General features: G+C 42.0%; 1 protein-coding gene across 1 annotated transcript in view; it reads right to left on the bottom strand.

Annotated features, from left to right (window-relative positions):
* The window catches only part of LOC124711438 (synaptotagmin-7-like), a 325,288-nt gene that overhangs the window by 30,477 nt on the left and 274,474 nt on the right, over positions 1 to 20,337 (bottom strand). The window lies entirely within an intron of this gene.

Raw genomic sequence — 20,337 nt, 5'->3', positions numbered from 1 at the left:
TCACTGACGAAGAGCAAGATCAACTTGTGGATCTGTCCAGCTGTGGTACGATTATAAACATTTTCATTGGTGATAAAATTACAGACTACTGGGCATCAGCACGCAAGGACTACAAGAAGCTTGGAGATAAGGCAATGATCCTTTCATTTCCAACCACATATCGTTGTAAGCAAGCATTTTCTGCCATGGGTTTAATGAGAAACAAATATAGGAATGGGCTCGACATGCGGTCGGATTTCAGAATGAAAGTTTCAAGTTTGGAACCTGATAATTCATAAATAATGGGCTCAAAGGTCCGATTCAGCTCATCTCATTAAGAACTGAAAATGAAAACTAACTGTATACTGATGGAGTACTCTGTTGTAACTGTATTTTTTCAAATAAATAATACCTTGTATGAAATTAGTGTTTTCTCATTTTTCACACATATCTACTCAATGCAATCTCAAGTGTAGTACACTTGAAAGACCAATACACTCAGTTTTAATATTTTCCTGTCGTTTTCAATTCATACTCAATTTTTTTTCTTTGTTTAGGAGTTTGCTACACTAAACACCCAGATTTGAAGACAAAGATTTTGAGCAATACTCAAAAATTTAACAATTACAACGATGGCTAAATTGAACAAAAATTTAAGCTCAAAATTTTTTCAATAATAAATAGGTCACTTTTTTTTCTGAGTACCAAAAATAGAAAAGTATAGAAAGACTCTTAACTTGGTTTTTTTAGGAACTTGATACTGTGATATGACAAGGTGCCAATCATGCTCAATGAGGGGGTCCTCGAGAAAATTTTGCTGGTAACCCCTGCCTTGCACCATTATTTGGAATTTTAATATGATTTTCAGTCTGTAAACGTCGGTAGCACGAAATTCCTCACATTTCACTTTGAATAAGCTAAACATCTTCTTAATCTAAGTCTTGTTATATACAAATATTGATGTTTAGGAACTGTTGCTGTACAAGTAAGACTAGGTGTGGGAATTACACGTAGACTGACGTGATCTGTTGTTTAAGATCTTTGATGTTGTGTATGCTTTAGTTGTTTGTGTACACACAATGTTTTTGTAAGTACAGTTCTAGTTTTCTGGATCGGTGATACATAGGTACACTTCTTAGTTTACGACTTGGTATGTTGGTATATACTGCTTTGTGAAATGCTTCTTAGAAGTATCTGTGTATTTTATGGTAGCTTTATGTTCTATCACTGGTTACCTCCTACAAATACATGATGACGTAACGGTCATTGTGCCCTAAGATAAGCATCTGCCCGTGGTTATCATTTATTGTTATATAACCGTCAGCCGTCCCTCTATGTGAACCTGTAAGCTGTGTCAACACATCTGGTTGCCTTTGGATTTGGTTACGTGCATGAAACTGCATCATATAATGTGTTTACATTGTCGATGCGCGTGGACTACTAACTCAGTGATATGTACCGCATACCTTTGTCATTATGGTGAATGAACCCCCATGAGGAAGTCACTGTAGCAAAATGCAAAACACTTGTTTAAGTTGGAATGCAGCGTTGTGAATCTCGTTACTCGTACATTAAGCTTTCAGTAGATTTAAGCTGCGACTAAATGATATGTGGATAGCATGTCTGCGCTTTCATAATAGGACTGCATTTCAATATATACGGTGTCCTGACTCTACAAGAGTCATTAATTGTGCCCCTATTCCAGCAAAGTTACAGAATAAAATGTACAGGATAGCTAATAAAGCAGACTATCTGACAACAGCGCTACGGTTCAGATGCAGTGATTGCAGCTGCAACAGTGACATTGAGAGGAGAGCACTACTGATAGTGGTGTACTTGAAAAGTTCTGTGTTAGCGCCGTCTTGTGACACTGGGCGAGATCCTATTATCGTTGCACCGATATGAAAGGCGCTTTTAAAGCAGAAGATGTCGGTCCTGGTAAATCTGTTGTACGTATGAAGGATGCTATGTTACGTTACACACCGGCAGACTTTGCATTAGTCGCTGCGGAAATTAATAAAAGTGCATCAGCTGCTCTGCCTCTAAAGACGTACTAAACCAGACGTTCACCACTCGACATTCGCAGGTAAATAATGATAGGAAAAGCGTCTTCTCTAAGACATGAAATGATGCACTGTGGTGCAATAATACCGAATGCCTTATGGTTTACTAAGTGGGAAAAGTGATAGAATGGTGGTCTCTTCTAAACGCACACATTTCTAAAAATATGATACTTTGTCTTGCTGATCTTCTGACCATCACTTCATGTTCTGTAGTAGACGAAAGAATGAAAAATAAGAGGAATATCAGATGGCATTATGCAGGTGTAGAGAGAGTATTCAGAAGCCTATGGTAGAATATGATTATATGAGTTGTTACAAAAGAGAACTGGATTACCGTATCAATAAGAACGAAGTGGAAGCAATAAAAATGAAGGATCGAAGAAGATCTGTTCGCGATAATTGGGAGGTAATGTAACGCTGTATCTTATCTCTAGTGTTATCTAACTTGTATTTCGAAAAAGCGATGTACATAGTTGGAAAAAATTTTGTACCCGGGAAAATTTTGGAAGGTGAACATATATGAACTTAGGTCAACTGTTAGATGGAATATGCAGTGTACTTATCAGGAACATCAGTTCAAGAATTTTCACACTTGAAGTAATGAAACAGGGTCGACTAGATAGTCATGTCTGGCTTGATATCAAAATTGGGGAAGAGGAAACAGATATTTCAGTTATGTTCATCGGTGTAGCACCCTTTCCAGATTTAATGAACAGGAGCGTTAAAACGAAGTGTTGTTCCCTTAACAAAGGCTTGCTTAGTCAACATTAGATCGGCAGATGTCACTTAGCCACGTAGAGTGGGGTACTTCACAGGAAAAGAGTTGTGCACCGTGCGAATCCCTTCTGTTTGAAACTTCGGGAACTTTCATGAAGACGTACTGATGGTTTTTTTCGGACCCATCTATGTCGACTGGTATGTACTAAACATACTACATGGTACGGCTACACAGCGCATTGTACACTGCATGTGGTTGCTTGCACCGTAAACTTCCTTCGACGAATGAGCTCCAGTGGAATCAGATATTGATGTTGGATTGAGGAAAAAACTCTTGAAACTCTAGGTTCAGATCATAAACAAATTATATCCGTAGACACGAACGTAATAAAGATGTTTTGTAAGGACCAAGCAACGACAGATGTAATGGGAAACCTCTAACTGATGTTACAAGGGTTACTTAGGCAGATCATTTAGCATTCAAGGAGCAGAAGAGATGACAAATTGTACGGACATACAAATATCGCAGAAGGCATCGCAGATTATCTAGGATATTTGCGATGGCAGTCATGCGAACATGTCAAGCTTAAGCAACTTGGAACGAGATGGGCGACGGGATTACGATAACGGAAAATGTTATGACAATTTATACTGCCTAATGCCGACGAAAAGTTTTACAGAAACCAATGAGTCTCACCTACGTCGTCGAAGTATAAAGGAATATTGTTGTTTATACTGTAGTCGAATTGTGGAATGAATGACAACGTATATGCATTAGTTACTACTGTTACAAAATATTTGTACGCCATAATACATTCTTATTATTACTTCTTCTAAAAGCAAACATGAAGGCAAAAAGGAGGCCTTCAAAGCGATAAAGTATGAAATTATAGACAAGTGTACGTATTATTAGATGAAAAGTCAACGATTTCGTCACATTTACGGCTTAAAAGAAAATCAAAGCATTCAGTATTATTGCACGTTTGTTGACCATTTCCTGTTTTAGAAAACGCGCTTGATACAGTGTCCGATTCTAAAGGAAATAGTATTGATAATAAAACTTAGAGACATATTACCTTTCAGGCATAAAATAAAATAAAAAGAAGTCAACTTGCAGATAAAGGATGCGATAACAAGAAAACGTTGAAGATGAAAACGTAAGAACGAAGTAACCTTTAGAGATTCGCTCGAACTCTAGAGCTGAGAGAAAAGTTCTTTCTGAAGGAAGTTGTAAAATGAAATGAGAAATAACTACGCCGTTGTGATCCGTCGCGAGCAGGCAAGAAATATAGGAAAGAAGGCGGCGCAAGTTTTGATAGCCTCATCGAAAAAACAATCCGAAATGTTGCCTCCCTGAACGGAAAACAAATAGATTGCCAGATGCAAATGTCGATCCTACTTGTACTGAATGGGAAAAAGTTTAATTGAGATAAAAATATGAAGGGAAGAAAAGTTAGTTTACTAGATGTGGCCGTAAATAAAACAGCAGAGGCTATAAAGCTGAATAGATAAGAAGGTTTATCGTGAATCTGCATAGTAGTTCACGGAAGCATACGAGGGTGTCAGAATGTGTACAATTAGCAGCGAAAACTATGTAGAGTTTTAAGACATATTCATATCCTGCCGAGAGTTAGGATTAGGGGAAGTAGTTGTGTATAGCCCAGATGAAACAAAATAAATATGTTTTTCTTGTCTCATCAATTAACATTTCTTGATGCAATATGCATTGTATAGGATACGTATGTTTTGAAAATAATACAACAGTGAAGTATGCAAGGCAGTTATCCATTTCGCAGAATGGGCTTTCATAGACAACAACTCGCATGGTGCAAAAATACGGTTTGCTAAAATATTAATTCAAAGAAGAATTCAATAATAACCTAGTTCATGAAATTCATACAGCTTCACGTTTTTACACACTCCAATATATGTATTAATAGAACTTGTTACCATTATCAAACTCAAAATTCGCAGTAACTGTCCCTCAATAGTTGTGTCTTGCGATTATGATACGAGGAAAAACGTGTTTTGTTGAAGTTGGTTATTTTGTACAATTTAACTACCACGAATTGAAATAGTAAACAACCGCATCTTCTCGCAAACATGTAGTCGGGGTAATACTGAAGAGCCAAAGAAACTGGACACCTGCCTAATACCGTGTAGGGCCCCCGCCAGCACGCAGAAGCGCAGCAACGCCACGCGGGGTAGCCGTGCCGTCTTAGGCGCCTTATCCCGGTGCGAGCGGCTCCCTCCGTTGGGGGTTCGAGTCCTCCCTCAAGCATGGGTATGTGTTTTGTCCTATGCGTAAGTTACTTTATGTTAGATTAATTAGCGTGCAAGCCTAGGGACCGATGACCTCAGCAGGTTGGTCCCGTAGGAACTTACCACAAAAAGTGCCCAAACACGATGTGGCATGGACTCGACCAATGTCTGAGTGCTGGAGGGAACTGACACTATGAATCCTGCAGGGCTGTCCATAAGTCCATAAGAGTACGATGGGGGGGGATCTCTTCTGAACAGCACGTTGCAAGGCATCCAAGATATGCTCAATAATGTTCATGTCAGGGGAGTCTGGTGCCCAGCGGAAGTGTTTCAACTGAGAAGAGTGTTCCTGGAGCCACTTTGTAGCAATTCTGGACGTGTGGGATGTCGCATTGTCCTGCTAGAATTGCCCAAGTCCGTCGGAAAGCACAATGGGCATTAACGGGAGCAGGTGATCAGACAGGATGCTTACGTACGTGTCACCTGTCAGATTCGTATCTAGACGTATCAAGGATCCCATATCGCTCCAGCTGTACGCTCCCCACACCATTACAGAGTCTCCACCAAACTTGAACAGTTCCCTGCTGAAGTGCAGGGTCTACAGATTAATGAGCTTCTCTCCATACGCGTACAAGTCCATTTGTTCGATTCAATTTGAAACGAGACTTGTTCGACCAGGCAACACGTTTCCAGTCATCAACAGTCTAATATCAATGTGGACGGGCCCAGGTGCGGCATAATGCATTGTGTTGTACAGTCATCAAGGGAATACGAGTGGTAGCGTTCTTGCAGGATCTCTTTCGGGCCGCAGTGAAGCCGGAGATTTGATATTTTACCGGATTCCTGATATTCACGGTTGTTGTTGTTGTGGTCTTCAGTTCTGAGACTGGTTTGATGCAGCTCTCCATGCTACTCTATCCTGTGCAAGCCTTTTCATCTCCCAGTACCTACTGCAACGTACATCCTTCTGAATCTGCTTAGTATATTCATCTCTTGGTCCCCCTCTACGATTTTTACCCTCTACGCTGCCCTCCAATACTAAATTGGTGATCCCTTGATGCCTCAACACATGTCCTACCAACCGATCCCTTCTTCTAGTCAAGTTGTGCCACAAACTTCTCTTCTCCCCAATCCTATTCAATACTTCCTCATTAGTTACGTGATATTCACAGTATATATGTGAAATGGTTGTACGGAAAAATCCCCACTTTATCGCTACTTCGGAGATGCCGTGTTCCATCGCTCGTCCACCGACTGTAACATCACGTTCAAACTCACTTAAATGTTCGTAATCTGCCATTGTAGCCGCAGCAACCGATCTAAGTACTACTCTAAGCACTTGCTGTCTTCTATAGGCGTTGCCGACCGCAGCGCCGTATTCTGCCTGTTTACCTATCTCTGTATTTGAGTACGCAGTTTCTTTGGCGCTTCAATATATTTTAGCTCTTTTGATATATATATATATACGTCCTGACTGATGCCTGACTCATCATCGTCCAGTAAGAACCACTGAGGAGAGAAACTTCAAATTTGGAGCGGGTGGTGCTGTTATACTGTAAGCATCGTTTAAGAAGGGACTTTTTTTAAATTTCACCGCTAAGATGGTGAAATAGGGGATGAAAAGTTTTTAAAAGTATGACGATATTAAGACAATTTTGAAGGTAGACCTACGACAATTGGTATTTGGTTTCTTGGTTGCTCACTGAACAACTAACTACATTGCTTACTAACGAATCAACGTACACTGGTGACACATTAGGAGGGTAGCAAGTTGCACATCTAGGATTCTGTCTGCTTTTATAGTTTACTTCTTCAGTCAGCCTTGCAAGGATGGTGAGGACGTGTACGTGCTGTGAGCGGATGAAGGAGGAGCTGGCAGCAGATCGCGAGCAGTTAAATGCGCTTTGGCTACGGTCAGTCACCTCTAAGCTGCTACCTGTGGGTGTAGCAGTGGGCATGGGACACGTCAAGATTTATTTTTCACATGGCCTCTGCTTCCGAGGCATGTCGTATTAGTGGACGCGATGCAGTGGATCTGCCCTCATAGCAGGTGGTAATGCGTTCGCATAGCTTGAGGCGGAGGACCAACATGAAAAATTGACTATTCACCCTGACTAACAGGTGGCCGCACTTCAGCAGGGTCCTAGCAGGCACATGGGTAAAGTATTTACTAGTTATCGGGTGCTCAAACACTAGGGTTGTCATGGAGCCTCTTAGGCAGATAGCGTTCAGGGCTGGAAAGATAACCAATGTGCACTCGATATGTGAGCCAGGGAGCCTCATCCGAGATCAGGATGCGGTCCTGTATTCGGTTATCGAGCTTGCAGGGTGCAGTCGTCTGCAAGTTATGGCTCACGTCGGCACCAACGACTGTTGCATGGGTTCCTAAGTCATTAGTTCATACAGGTGGATGGCGGATATGGTGAAGACTTCAAGCCTCGCTCGTGATGCGCAAGCAAAGCTCAGAGTTTGCAGCACTCTTCCCAGAGTTGATCGCGTTTGAAGTCGAGTAGGGGGTCATAAGGAAAGGCTTTTTTGACTCTGTGACGGTCTTAGCTGCAGATTTCTAGACCTACGTTATCGTGTGGGAATTTGTAGGACTACCCATGACGCTACTCGGGTAGCAGAGTCACGTGGAGTGCCCGTGCAGTCATTTTAGGCTACACAGAAGGTTGAGGCGGTCTTATGAACACTCGCCAGTCAAAACGCAGCAAGAGAAGTGAGATGGCGTTCAGAATAAAGACATTTTGTCTGTCAAAATCTTATCAGTAAACTGTCGAAGTACTCGTAATAAAGTTTCCAGAATTTACTGCCCACCAGTAAAGTTCTCGCTCTCAGATTATTCTTGGGACCGAGAGCTGGCTGAACCTCGAGGTGGAAAGCTCTGAGATATTTAGCGGGTGATGGATCGTATATCAGAATGACAGGTTTGGGACCATAGAAGGGGGCGTGTTCATTACAGCTGACAAAAATATTGTCACTATTGAAGTCGAAGTTGAGTGTAACGGTAAACGTATCTGGTACCCTGAAACGAGTGTAGGTGCAACCAAGTTAATCGCAGATTGTTTTTTTCTGGCCACCCGATTCCGCAGTGAAAGATCAAGAGTCATTCAAAGAAAGTCTAGGGTCAGTAGCGCGTAAATAGCCATATCACGAAATACTAGTTTGAAGCGATTCTAACCTACCTAGTCTGGCCTGGGCTGCCTATGGATTCATTGTGGGGGGTGGGGGGTGGGGGTGCAGAGAGATAATCGTGCGAAATACTACTTGAGGAAATAGTTCGGCAACCCATACGCAATGGAAATATCTTAGACCTTGTAGCTACAAATAGGTCAAACCTTGTCGACATTGTCAGTACAGAAACGGGGATTAGCGATCGTAATGTCATTATAGCATGTATGTTTACAAAAGTTAATAGATTTGTCAAGAACGCAAAGGGAGAGTTTCTGCTAAACAGATCCGATAAACACTGTCTCTTAGACAGTGAACTGACATCACCTGGATCGAGTAAGATGAATGTAGAGGAATTATGGGCAAAGTTTAAGTAGAGTGTAATTCGTGGTCTGGAGAGAAACTGGATAACGGATGGAATAGATCTACCGTAGTCTAATAACAAAATTTGGAAGATGCAGGGTAAGCAGAGGCTGCTGCACTCCCCGTTTGAAAGAGAAAGCGCAAATGACGACAGGCGAAGGTTATTAGAGGTTGGGGCGTCTGTAAAAAGATATATGCGCAAAGTGTACAACAACAATCTCCATCAGACCTCAGCAAAAGATCTAGCAGAGAACCTGAGAAAATTGTGGCCTACTGTAAAATCGCTAAGCCGGTTTACGGCTTCTATTCAGCCCCATGTAGTCCAGTCTGGCATGACAATCGAAGATATGTAGCAAAAGGAAGTTTTAAATTTCACGTTCAAGAAATCGTTCACACAGGAGAATCGTGAAAACATACTGTCATTTGACCACCGGACAGGCACCCGTATGGATGACATATTAATAGGCAATAGTAGAGATACAACTGAAAAATTATAAGCAAACAAATTACTTGGTCAGGACGGAATCCCTATTGGGTTTTCCAAAGCGTACTCTACGGCATTGGATCCTTACCTATCCTGCATTTATCGAGAATCTCTCGCCCGGCACAGAGTCCCTTGTGACTGGAAAAAAGCGCAGGTGACTACAGTACATAGGAAGGGTGAAAAAAATGGACCCGCAGAATTACAGACCAATAGCCCTAATTTCGGTTTGCTGCAGAATTCTTCAACATATTCTAAGTTCGAATACATTAAATTTTCTTGAGACTGAGAAGCATATGTTCACGAATCATCATGGTTTTAGAAAGCATCTCTTATGCGAAACTCATCTTCCAGTTTTCTCACGTGATATACTGCGAACTATAGATGAAGGACAACAGGCAGATTCCTTATTTCTAGATTTCCGGAAAGCGTTTGACACGGTACCATATTGAGGTCTGTTAACGAGGGATGAGCATATGGAACATCTTCACGGATATGTGAATGACTCGAAGACATTTTAAATAATAGAACCCAGTATGTAGTCCTCGACGGTGAGTTTTCATCAGAGAAAAGTGTATCGTCAGGAGTGCCCCAGGGAAATGTGATAGAACAGCTTTTGTTCTCTATATATATAAATGATTTAGTGAACATGATACGCAGCAACCTACGGTTGTTTGCTGATGATGCTGTGGTGTACGGTAAGGTGTCGAAGTTGAGTACTATAGAAAGATACAAGACAACTTAGACAAAATTTCTAGTTGGTGTGGTGAATGGGATCTGCCTCTAAATGTGTAAAAATGTAAGTTAATGCGGATAAGTATATAGATCAAATCTGTATTGTTCGGATACAGTGTTACTAGAGTTCTGCTAGAGACAGTCAGGTCGTTTAAATGCCTGAGCGTAACGCTGCACAGCAACACGAAATGTAATGAGCATGTGAGAACCGTTGTAGGGAACGGCAATTGTCGACTTCAGTTTATTGGGAGAATTTTAGGCAATGGTGGTTCACCTGTAAAGGAGATCACGTAAGGGACGCTGGTGCGACCTATTCTTAAGTACTTCTCGAGTGTTTGTGATCCATACCAGATCGAATTGAAAGAAACCCTCGGAACAGTTCAGAGGAGGGCTGCTAGATTTGTTACAGGACGGTTCGTTAAACACGCACGTGTTAGGGAGATGCTTCGGTAACTCGAACAGAAATTCCTGGAGGGAAAGCAATGATCTTTTCGAGAAACACTACTGAGAAAATTTGTAGAACCGCCATTTGAAGCTGATTGCCACACGATTCTACTGCCACTAGCATACAGCGCGTGGGGACCACGAAAATAAAGCACGAGAAATTGGGGCTCATATGGAAACAAATCAGCTTAGACTCATAAGAAAACCCTCTTGTGTACGCACAACTTGCTGTATGCACACACGGTACACGATATCTTGGGAACAATGGATGCAATTGATCAGGTGGATTCCGCCTTCTTAAACAAATGTATAACATTCTACGCAGTACCACATGATCTGCTGCTAATCAGCGTACCATCAAATGGAGTATTTGCTTAACAGAATCCAGTACTCTCTACTGGGTGCGCTCTACCGGAGGGCCAATGTACCATTCCATACATAACGGCTTCTTTTTTCTATTTTGGTGCTGTTCTACGTCGATTATCAGAAGTCCTGGCACTCCTACCTGGCGCACGAGATACTAAGTATCACTGAAACAAGATTGCGGCACCCTTGTAGGATCGCACCAACATTGAGCAGCGGAGTGTCATTGGATTTCTGTCAGCTGTAGGGTTGAAAACAATCGAAATTCAGCGTCGGATGGCAGTGCAATATAGTGAAAGTCGTTTGACTCGAACCCAAGTGTACGAGTGCTGAGGTAGGTTCGAACGGGTTGTAACAAGTGTTGGAATTTCACCACGATCAGGACGCTCTATTTGTCCAGTCACAAGGAAGAACACTGTGAGAGTTGATGAGTTGATAAAGGAAAACAGGTGAATTACGCTGAGAGATATTGCAGACCCGATGAACATTAATATCGGATCAGTCAATCATATTGTTCATGACGTACTGATATTCAAGAAAGTGTGTGTGAGATGGGTTCCAAAAGATCTGACTTCGTAAATGAAAGAAAGGCTCATGGAGTTGTGCAGGGAGATTCTGCCGTAGTACGAGGTTGAAGGGGAGGCATTTCATGTCCGTATCGTAACAGGGCTACACAACGCGTGGTCTAGGGGTAGAGTCTTTGATTAGATATCAAAGTTCGAAACCCGCCACCGCTTCAATTTTGATTAATTATCAACATTCACCGCCGATGACTACCGGCGTAAGAAATCGCCCTCATTCTGCCAACTGTCTTATCAAAGAGGGCGGAGGAGCAGACAGAGGTTTCAGGGGACTCTTGTGGTGGGAAACAGCCACCAAGGCGGACGAATCAGCAATGATCAACGGAAAAAGGATTCAGAAGGCAATTGAAACCACTGTATTAAAGACACATAACGTGTATCCACAGGACGTGTGGTCTGTAGTCCGGAGTAGAATCTCCGTGAGGGGACTGCAAAGGACGAGGTAACCAGGACAGAGGGATTGAATGAACAACGGAAGGATAACGTACTATGAGTCGGGGCGCGGAATGTCAGATGCTTGAACGTGGTAGGGAAGTTAGAAAATCTGAAAAAGGAAAAGCAAAGGCTCAATCTCGTTATAGTGGGGGTCAGTGAGGTGAAATAGAAAGAAGATAAGTATTTCAGGTCAGATGAGTATAGGGTAATATTAACAGGAGCAGAAAATGGTGTAACGGGAATAGGATTCTTTATGAATAGGATGGTAGGGCAGAGAGTGTGTAACTGTGAACAATTCAGTGATTGTGCTGTTCTTACCAGACTTGAAAGCAAACCAACATCGACAACGATAGTTCAGTTGGATATGTCGACGTCACAAGCAGAAGACGAAGAGATAGAGGAAGTACCGGGTGATCAAAAAGTATAAATTTGAAAACTTAATAAACCACGGAATAATGTAGATAGAGAGGTAAAAATTGACACACATGCTTGGAATGACATGGGGTTTTATTAGAACAAAAAAAACAAAGTTCACAAAATGTCCGACAGATACGCGTCTTTGGTGATGATCGTATGCTCAGCCGCCACTTTCGTCATGCTTGGCCTCCCAGGTCCCCAGACCTAAGTCCGTGCGATTATTGGCTTTGGGCTTACCCTAAGTCGCAAGTGTATCGTGATCGACCGACATCTCTAGGGATGCTGAGAGACAACATCCGACGCCAATGCCTCACCACAACTCCGGACATGCTTTACAGTGCTATTCACAACATTATTCCTCGACTACAGCTATTGCTGAGGAATGATGGTGGACATATTGAGCATTTCCTGTAAAGAACATCATCTTTGCTTCGTCTTACTTTGTTATGTTAACTATTGCTACTCTCAGCAGATGAAGCGCCATCTGTCGGACATTTTTTGAACTTTTGTATTTTTTTGGTTCTAATAAAACCCCACGTCATTCCAAGCATGTGTGTCAATTTGTACATCTCTATCTACATTATTTCGTGATTTATTCAGTTTTCAAATTTATACTGACTTTTTGATCACCCGGTATATGAGGATGTTGAAAGAGTACTATAGTACATAAAGAGAGAAGAAATCTAATAGTCATGGGGCACTAGAATGCAGCTGTAGGGGAAACGATAGAAGAAAAGGTTACAGGAGCATATAGGTTTGAGAAAGGAATGAGAGAAGAGAAAGACTAATTGAGTTCTGTAACAAATTTCAACCAGTAACAGCGTATACTCTGTTCAAGAATCACAAGAGGAGGAGGTATACTTGGAAAAGGCCGGGTGACACGGGAAGATTTCAATTAGATTGCATCATGGTCAGACAGTGATTTAGAAATCAGATACTGGATTGTAAGAAGTACCTAGGAGCAGATAAAAACTCATATCACAATGTAGTAGGCCGAAGGTTAAGAGATTAGTCATTAAAAATTACCACGGAAAGAAGTGGGATACGTAAGCACTAAGGAATGACGAGATACACTTGAAGTTCTCCAAGGCTACAGATACAGCAATAAGGAATGGCTCAGTAGGCATTACAGTTGAAGAGGAATGGACATCTCTAAAAAGGGCCATCACAGAATTTGCAAGAAAAAGAATAGGTCCAAAGAAGGTAACTGCGAAGAAACCATGGGTAACAGAAGAAATACGTCCGTTGATCGATTAAAGAAGGAAGTACAAAAACGTTCAGGGAATTTCAGGAATACCGAAATACAAGTCGCTGAGGAATGAAATAAATAGGAAGTTCAGAGAAACTAAGACGAAATGGCTCCACGTAAAATGTGAAGAAATGGAAAAAGAAATGACTGTCGGAGGGACTGACTGAGCATATAGGACAGTCAAAGTAACCTTCGGTGATTTAAAAAGCAGGGGTAGTAACATTATAAGAGGAATCGAAATTCCACTGTAAATCGTAAAGGAGAGAGAGGATAGGTACAAAGCGTACATTGACGGCCTCTAGGAACATTGGTCTGATGTGATAGAAGAAGAAACAGACGTCTATTTAGAAGAGATAGGGGATCCAGTATTAGAATCAAAATTTATGAGAGCTTCGGAGGACTTGACATCAAACAACGGAGAAAGAGTAGATAACTTTCCATCAGAAATTCTAAAATCATTGGGGGAAGTGGCAACGAAACGACTATTCTCGTTGGTGTGTAGATTTTATGAGTCTGACAACGTACCATCTGACTTTCCGAATATTGCAAGAGCAGACAAGTGTGAGAATTATCGCACAATCAGCCTAACAGCTCATGCATCAAAGTTGCTGACAAGAATAATATACAGAAGAATGGGAAAGAAAATTGAGGACGTGTTAGATAACGATCAGTTTGGTTTTAGGAAGGGTACAGGCACCATAGAGGCAATTCTGAAGATGCGGTTGTTAATGGAAGCAAGACTAAAGAACAATCAGGAAACGTTGATAGTATTTGTCGACCTGGAGAAAGCGTTCGACAATGTAAAGTGGTGCAAGATGTTCGGAGTACCTGAGATAAATAGGGGTAAGCTACAGGGAGAGACAGGTAATATACAATATGTACAAGAGCCAAGAAGGTATAATAAGAGTGGAAAACCAAGAACGTAGTGCTCTGATTAGAAAAGTTGTAAGACAGGAAGGTAGTCTGTCATCCCTATTGTTCAATCGGTACTTCGAAGAAGCAAAAAAGAAATAAAGGAAAGGTTGAAGAATGGATTTAAAATTCAAAGTGAAAAGGTATCACTGATACGATTCACTGACGACACGGCTGTACTGAGTGAATGTGAAGAAGAATTACCTTATCTACTGAATGGAATGAACAGTCTAATGATTGCAGTATATGGATTGAGAGTAAACCGAAGAAGGAGGAGGATAATGAGAAGTAGCACAAATGAGAACAGCGGGAAACTTAACATGAGGATTGACGGTCACGAAGTAGATGAAGTTAAGGAATTCTGCTACCTAGGCAGTAACATAACCAATGACGAAAGCAGCAAGGAGGACATCAAATTCAGACTAGCACTGGCAAAAAGGGCATTCCCGGACAAGAGGGGTCTACTAGTATTAAACATAGCTCTTCATTTGTAAGTCTTAATTTGAGAAAGAATTTTCTGAGAAATTACGTTTGGAGCCCAGCTTTGTATGTTAGTGAAACATGGACTGTGAGAAAACTGGAATAGAAGAGAATTGAAGCATTCGAAATGTGGCGCTACAGACAAATATTGAATATTAGATGGACTGATAAAGTAAGGAATGAGGAGCTTCTGTGCAGATTAGGAGAGGAAAGAAATATGGAAATGTGGAAAACACTGACAAGGAGAAGTGACAGGATGACAGAAAATCTGTTAAGGCGTCAGATAATGACTTCCATGGTATTAGAGGGACCTGTAGAGGGAAAAACCTGTGAAGGAAGACAAGAGACTGGAGTACATCCAGCAAATAATTGAGGACGTAGGTTGCAAACGCTACTCTGAGATGAAGAGGTTGGCACAGGAGAGGAATTCGTGGTGGGCCGCATCAAACCAGTCAGAAGACTGATGACTCAAAACAGGAAACTGTAACAGGAGATGAAAGTTGGGAACATTTTTAATCCACTCTTAGTGGCTCAATGTTCGCTGATAATGAGAATGCCCAAGCGGCAGTGCTTAACTGGTTATGCACATATCTCCAAGAAATCTTTGCGCTTGTAATTAAGAAGCTTGTCCAGCACTTGCAGAAGTGCAGAGAATTTGAGGGGGATAACGTTGAAAAACAACTAAGTGTTGTATTCCATTCACGTTTCCTTTCTTTTAAAAAATGACTTTTTTCTCATTGAATGGCTCTTATTACATCGGGCGGCCCAAGGGAAGCATAAGTGGACCTCCGATGTTTCCAGACTCTATCAGCTGTACAATATATTGTTTGCTGATGTTGTAGCTTTTTACCGGAAAGCATCGTCATTGGAGAGCGTAGGGAATTGCGGAAAGACTTGGACAAAATTTCCACTTCATTGAACAGTAGTCCTTTCTAAACGTGGATAGAGTTAAGGTGATGGCTGTACAAAGACAAAGAACCATCCGCTATCTAAGTAAAATATCTCTTTTGTTGAAATTACTGAGCACGTCACATCCTATAAGGACTGAAAGGTAATATTAAGAAGCGGTATGAAACGAGACAATCGCGCGAAATCAGTGTTAGGAAAGACATATGGAAGAATTTTTGGATGTTTTCTCGGAACGGCTGGTGTAATAGAAAATCTCAGAGAATTTAAGTAGAAATGTTTGGAAGAAATACGACGTGGTTCTCGGTAAATCCTGTTGGTGAAATTTAGAGAACCTGTATTTGAAGGCAGCTTTTAAACCACTACGCTTTCACCAACGTGCATCCCGCGCAGGTATCTTGAGAAGAAGATGTGGTGAGAAATTAGAGCACGTGCGAAGGCATAAATTGTCTGTCCTTCAGTCAATACGCAATTGAAAGAGGAAGGAAAACTGATAATAGTGGTACAATGTATCCTCCACCAAAGAGGTAAGGTTTCTTCCAGAATGGCGCTCTACACACAGAGAGCGTACGACGCTTTCACATACTTTCAAGGGCCGCCATCATGGAACAATAGGCGCAGAGCTACCATAAACAACAAACACAATGCCTAGGAGAAAGTTTAGCAAGACTCTGTTTTCTATTGCAACCGTATATCAAAATGGATAAATAACCGAATGGTTTGTAAGTCCGTTGTTGGGGGTGTTGCTACGGATGGTACAAAATGAGCTAAACATAACTTTTAGGAGAGGAAATTGCGACATTTCGGTGTGGACTATGTGAGATATCATTGAATAATATAAATTATGCAGTTCAGAAAGACGATATTTGATAGATTAAAATGACAACAGCCACTTCAACACTGTCATGTTTAAGGGGAAGGCCGGCTGGAGTGGCCGAGCGGTTCTAGGCACTACAGTCTGGAACCGCGCGACCGCTACGGTCGCAGGTTCGAGCCCTGCCTCGGGCATGGGTGTGTGTGATGTCCTTATATTAGTTAGGTTTAAGTGGCTCTAATAGTTCTAAGCTCTAGGGAACTGATGACCTCAGAACTTAAGTCCCATAGCGCTCAGAGCCATTTGAACCATTTTTAAGGGGAAGGATGATCACTACTGGCCGATGTTAATACAATAATGATCTTCAAAAAGATAAAGTGGAACAGCATGCTCCCTACCTATATAAAAGGACGGTATCCATCGGATAATGGAGGACACAATTTCACGATGAAGACTGGCTGAACAGGAAAAAGTGAATGAAGGGAAACGAGAAGCTGCAAAAGGCAATAAACACAAAAAAGTATGTAGCCTTGTAACCTGAAACGTAAATTGAAATAAAACTATATACTTTTTAGATGTTGCATTTGTTCGCTATTACAGGTTCAAACAAGCTCTTATGGATCGCATGAAATACGGACGACTGTGTAAAATTGCAATCTATTGTAGTAAAGAGAACTACGTTCATTCGTCTACGTGTTTCAGACGCACCGCTGTGGTATAATTTTAGCTCCACCTGCCTTCGTTAGACATTAACGTTAACCGCACTGTAATTAATCCGCGACCGACAAATGGATACAAACGACGGTATGTCTTGTTCCCAGATAATAAACGAGACATGTTGAACTTCAAAAGTGGAAAGTATCTCAACCTTGCTCTCCAGAATTATTTCAAGATCACCCTAGATTAGCTAATCTGTACCAGAATCCTATTACAAAATCAGGGTGAATTGAGGAAATCTGTACTGTCTACTGTTAGGCACTTACACTCATGAGGTAAACACTACGGCCACTGCCCACCGCGTAATTGACTGTCATCTACGCCACTGCGGATATGCGACATGGTAAGGAAAGTATGTAAGGGAAGTAGAGAGGAATGAGGAAATGTTCTAGCTATAATACGGGCCGCAAATGGCGAAATTCATAGACATAATCGATTTTGACAAAGGGCACACTGAAATGGCCCGGCGTCTAGGAGCGAGCTACTTGCATACGGCGAAGCTGGCCGACTGTCCGCTCGCTACTGTCGTGGTTGGAGTACAAGGCTACGACGGGAGTCCACGAATCACCGGACGTGGAGGCCCGTTCTGATAAGCGTGATCGGCGGCGATGTGGGGTACATCTGACGAGGAAGCACAATTGTGGTGCAGGAACAACTGTTTCGGAACAGACGTCCCCTACGTGTTCACATTTTGACACGAAGATGTCAGTGAAGCCTGCAGTAGAAACTGGATCACGGCGATACGTCTGTTGATCAATGGAAACGTGCCACCTGGTTGTATCACTCCCTTTTTTCGTTACTCCAGGTCGATCGTCGTTTCCGGATAAGCCGTCATCCAGGCGAACTAGTGCTTGAAACATGCACCGCAGCATGAACACAGGACGGCGAGGTCAGTACTATGCTATAGGTATTTCCACTGGGGCGTTCATGAGATCTGACACCCGTAGACTACCTCATCACAATACTGTTCCCACTCCAGGTATTTGGGCGTCACTCTCGACCGTACACTGACCTACAAGGAACATTGTCTGATGCTGAAGCAGAAAGTATCCTCCAGAAGCGGCATTCTTCGGAAACTGGTGGGATCGGACTGGGGTACATATCCTCAAACATTAAGAACAACAGCTCTTGCCTTATGCTATTCTGCAGGAGAATATGCTAGCCCAATGTGGTACAATTCAGTACATGCAAAGCAGGTTGATGTAGCCTTAAATGACAGATGTAGGATAGTTACAGGCTGCCTAAGGCCAACCCCCACGGACAAAGTTCAATGCCTCGCTAGGATTGCTCCATTTGACATCAGAAGAGAGGTCGCCGCTAACATCGAGAGGCATAAATCAAATACAGTGACCTCACATCCAATCTTTGGACATAAACCTGCCAAGCCAAGACTGAAATCCAGGAAGATTTTCCTAACAACTTCACAGACCTTAGAAGGATCAGCTGAGGCTACCCGACTCACCAAGTGGACAGAAAGATGCCAACACCTGTGAAACTGGATTACACCACAAGAATGCATGCCGCCTGGACACATGGAGAAGTGGGTCATCAGGAAGTCCTTGAACAGACTACGGACCGAAGTCGCAAGATCGGGGGACAATCACCTTAAATCGAACTTCCAACTGCCAGCGGTCAACACGACACTGTGCGAATGCGGTGAATTGCAGACAACCCAACATCTCTTCAAATGTAACTCATGCCCAACCAGCTGTAGCATGAAGGACTTAACGTCTGCAGCACCCAGTGCTATCAATGGTGCGCAATTCTTGGCGAATACTGTATCGTTTTCTTTGTATGTATTGTATATGTGTTCATTTTAGTGTACCTCTGACACGAATAAACAAAGACCTCTTCACTGAAGACAACTTGGATCTCCACACGTCTGATGCCTTCAGCGAAGGCAACGGCGTGATCCGGCAAGACAACTGTCTCCTTACGAAGCCATAATTGTGTTACAGTGGTATGAGGAGCTTGGTAGTGAACCACCTTGGTACCTTGACTACCAAATTAAGCTGATCGGAATCCACGTACACAAAACATCGGCCCGCAACTTACGAGAACTGCCTCATTTATACGTATACACCTGGTGCCACATACATCCGGAAATCTAGCGAGGACTTGTCGAATTCATGCCGCGTACAATCGATGTGGTATTAGGCTCCAGGCGTGGATAAAAACTATTAAGCATCATGATGTAGTCAAAATGCTTTGGTTCATCGTTGTATATGACAACGAAAAAGAAGGGGGTATCAAATGGCTCTGAGCACTATGGGACTTAACTTCTGAGGTCATCAGTCCCCTAGAACTGAGAACTACTTAAACCTAACTAACGTAAGGACATCACGCACATCCATGCCCGAGGCAGGATTCGAACCTGCGACCGTAGCCATCGCGCGGTACCAGACTGTAGCGCCTTGAACCGCTCGGCCACTCCGGCCGGCGTTTGAGATATCGCTTGAAGGAAGAGGTAGCTAACAGAATTAACAAGAGCCCACACTCTCGTGAGTATAATTTTTTGTGATAATTCAATACAAAATCTATAATGAAGAAACAAATCACGCACACAAATTTACCGCAATAGCAAGCGAACTACTTCCGCATAAACGGAACCGTAAAAATTGCATAAATGTATGCGAATAAGTACCTTTAGAGACACACAGCCACACTCCTAATAATGATACCACATTGTCTTGCTAACTTCCAACCTCTCACCATTCAAAATTATTATAATTACCGTTTACGCAGCTTCGTTCACAAATACTCATTTCTAAGACACTGGTAGCCGCATTTTCCTTACTGTCTTTCAAATCGCAGTTTTTGTTAATGTTTTAGCGAACAATGCTTTGAAAAAAGTACTCGTGGGAAAAACCAATGATCTACTATATTAGCATTTTAATTACAACAGTTTCTCAGATTCGTGAACGTCTGTTCAAAAATCCGCTAGTTACATATATGCAATGCGGTTTTTAATTTTGATGTTAAAAACCGCACCACATGCAGCCGATGTGCACTTTCATACATTAAAAATTCCGGGGCATATTAATTTTAATCCTTAAAGCGCTGGCTCTATCGAAAACGATAGTTTCTTGTTTCACATCACTGAATTTCATGTACTATGAATGGTCCATTTTATTTGATCTAATAAGTTCAAAGAATATAAAAATGAACTGCATTGTGCAGAGAAAAGAGCGCATAGAAATAAAATGATGCACTTCATTGCTGAATACAAGAAACAAAATATTATCTGA

The sequence above is a fragment of the Schistocerca piceifrons genome, chromosome 8, assembly GCF_021461385.2.
Source record: "Schistocerca piceifrons isolate TAMUIC-IGC-003096 chromosome 8, iqSchPice1.1, whole genome shotgun sequence".
NCBI classification, from domain to species: Eukaryota; Metazoa; Arthropoda; class Insecta; order Orthoptera; family Acrididae; genus Schistocerca; species Schistocerca piceifrons.
The sequence above is the reverse complement of the archived record's forward strand: the minus strand, read 5'-3'. Positions and strand labels throughout refer to the sequence as shown.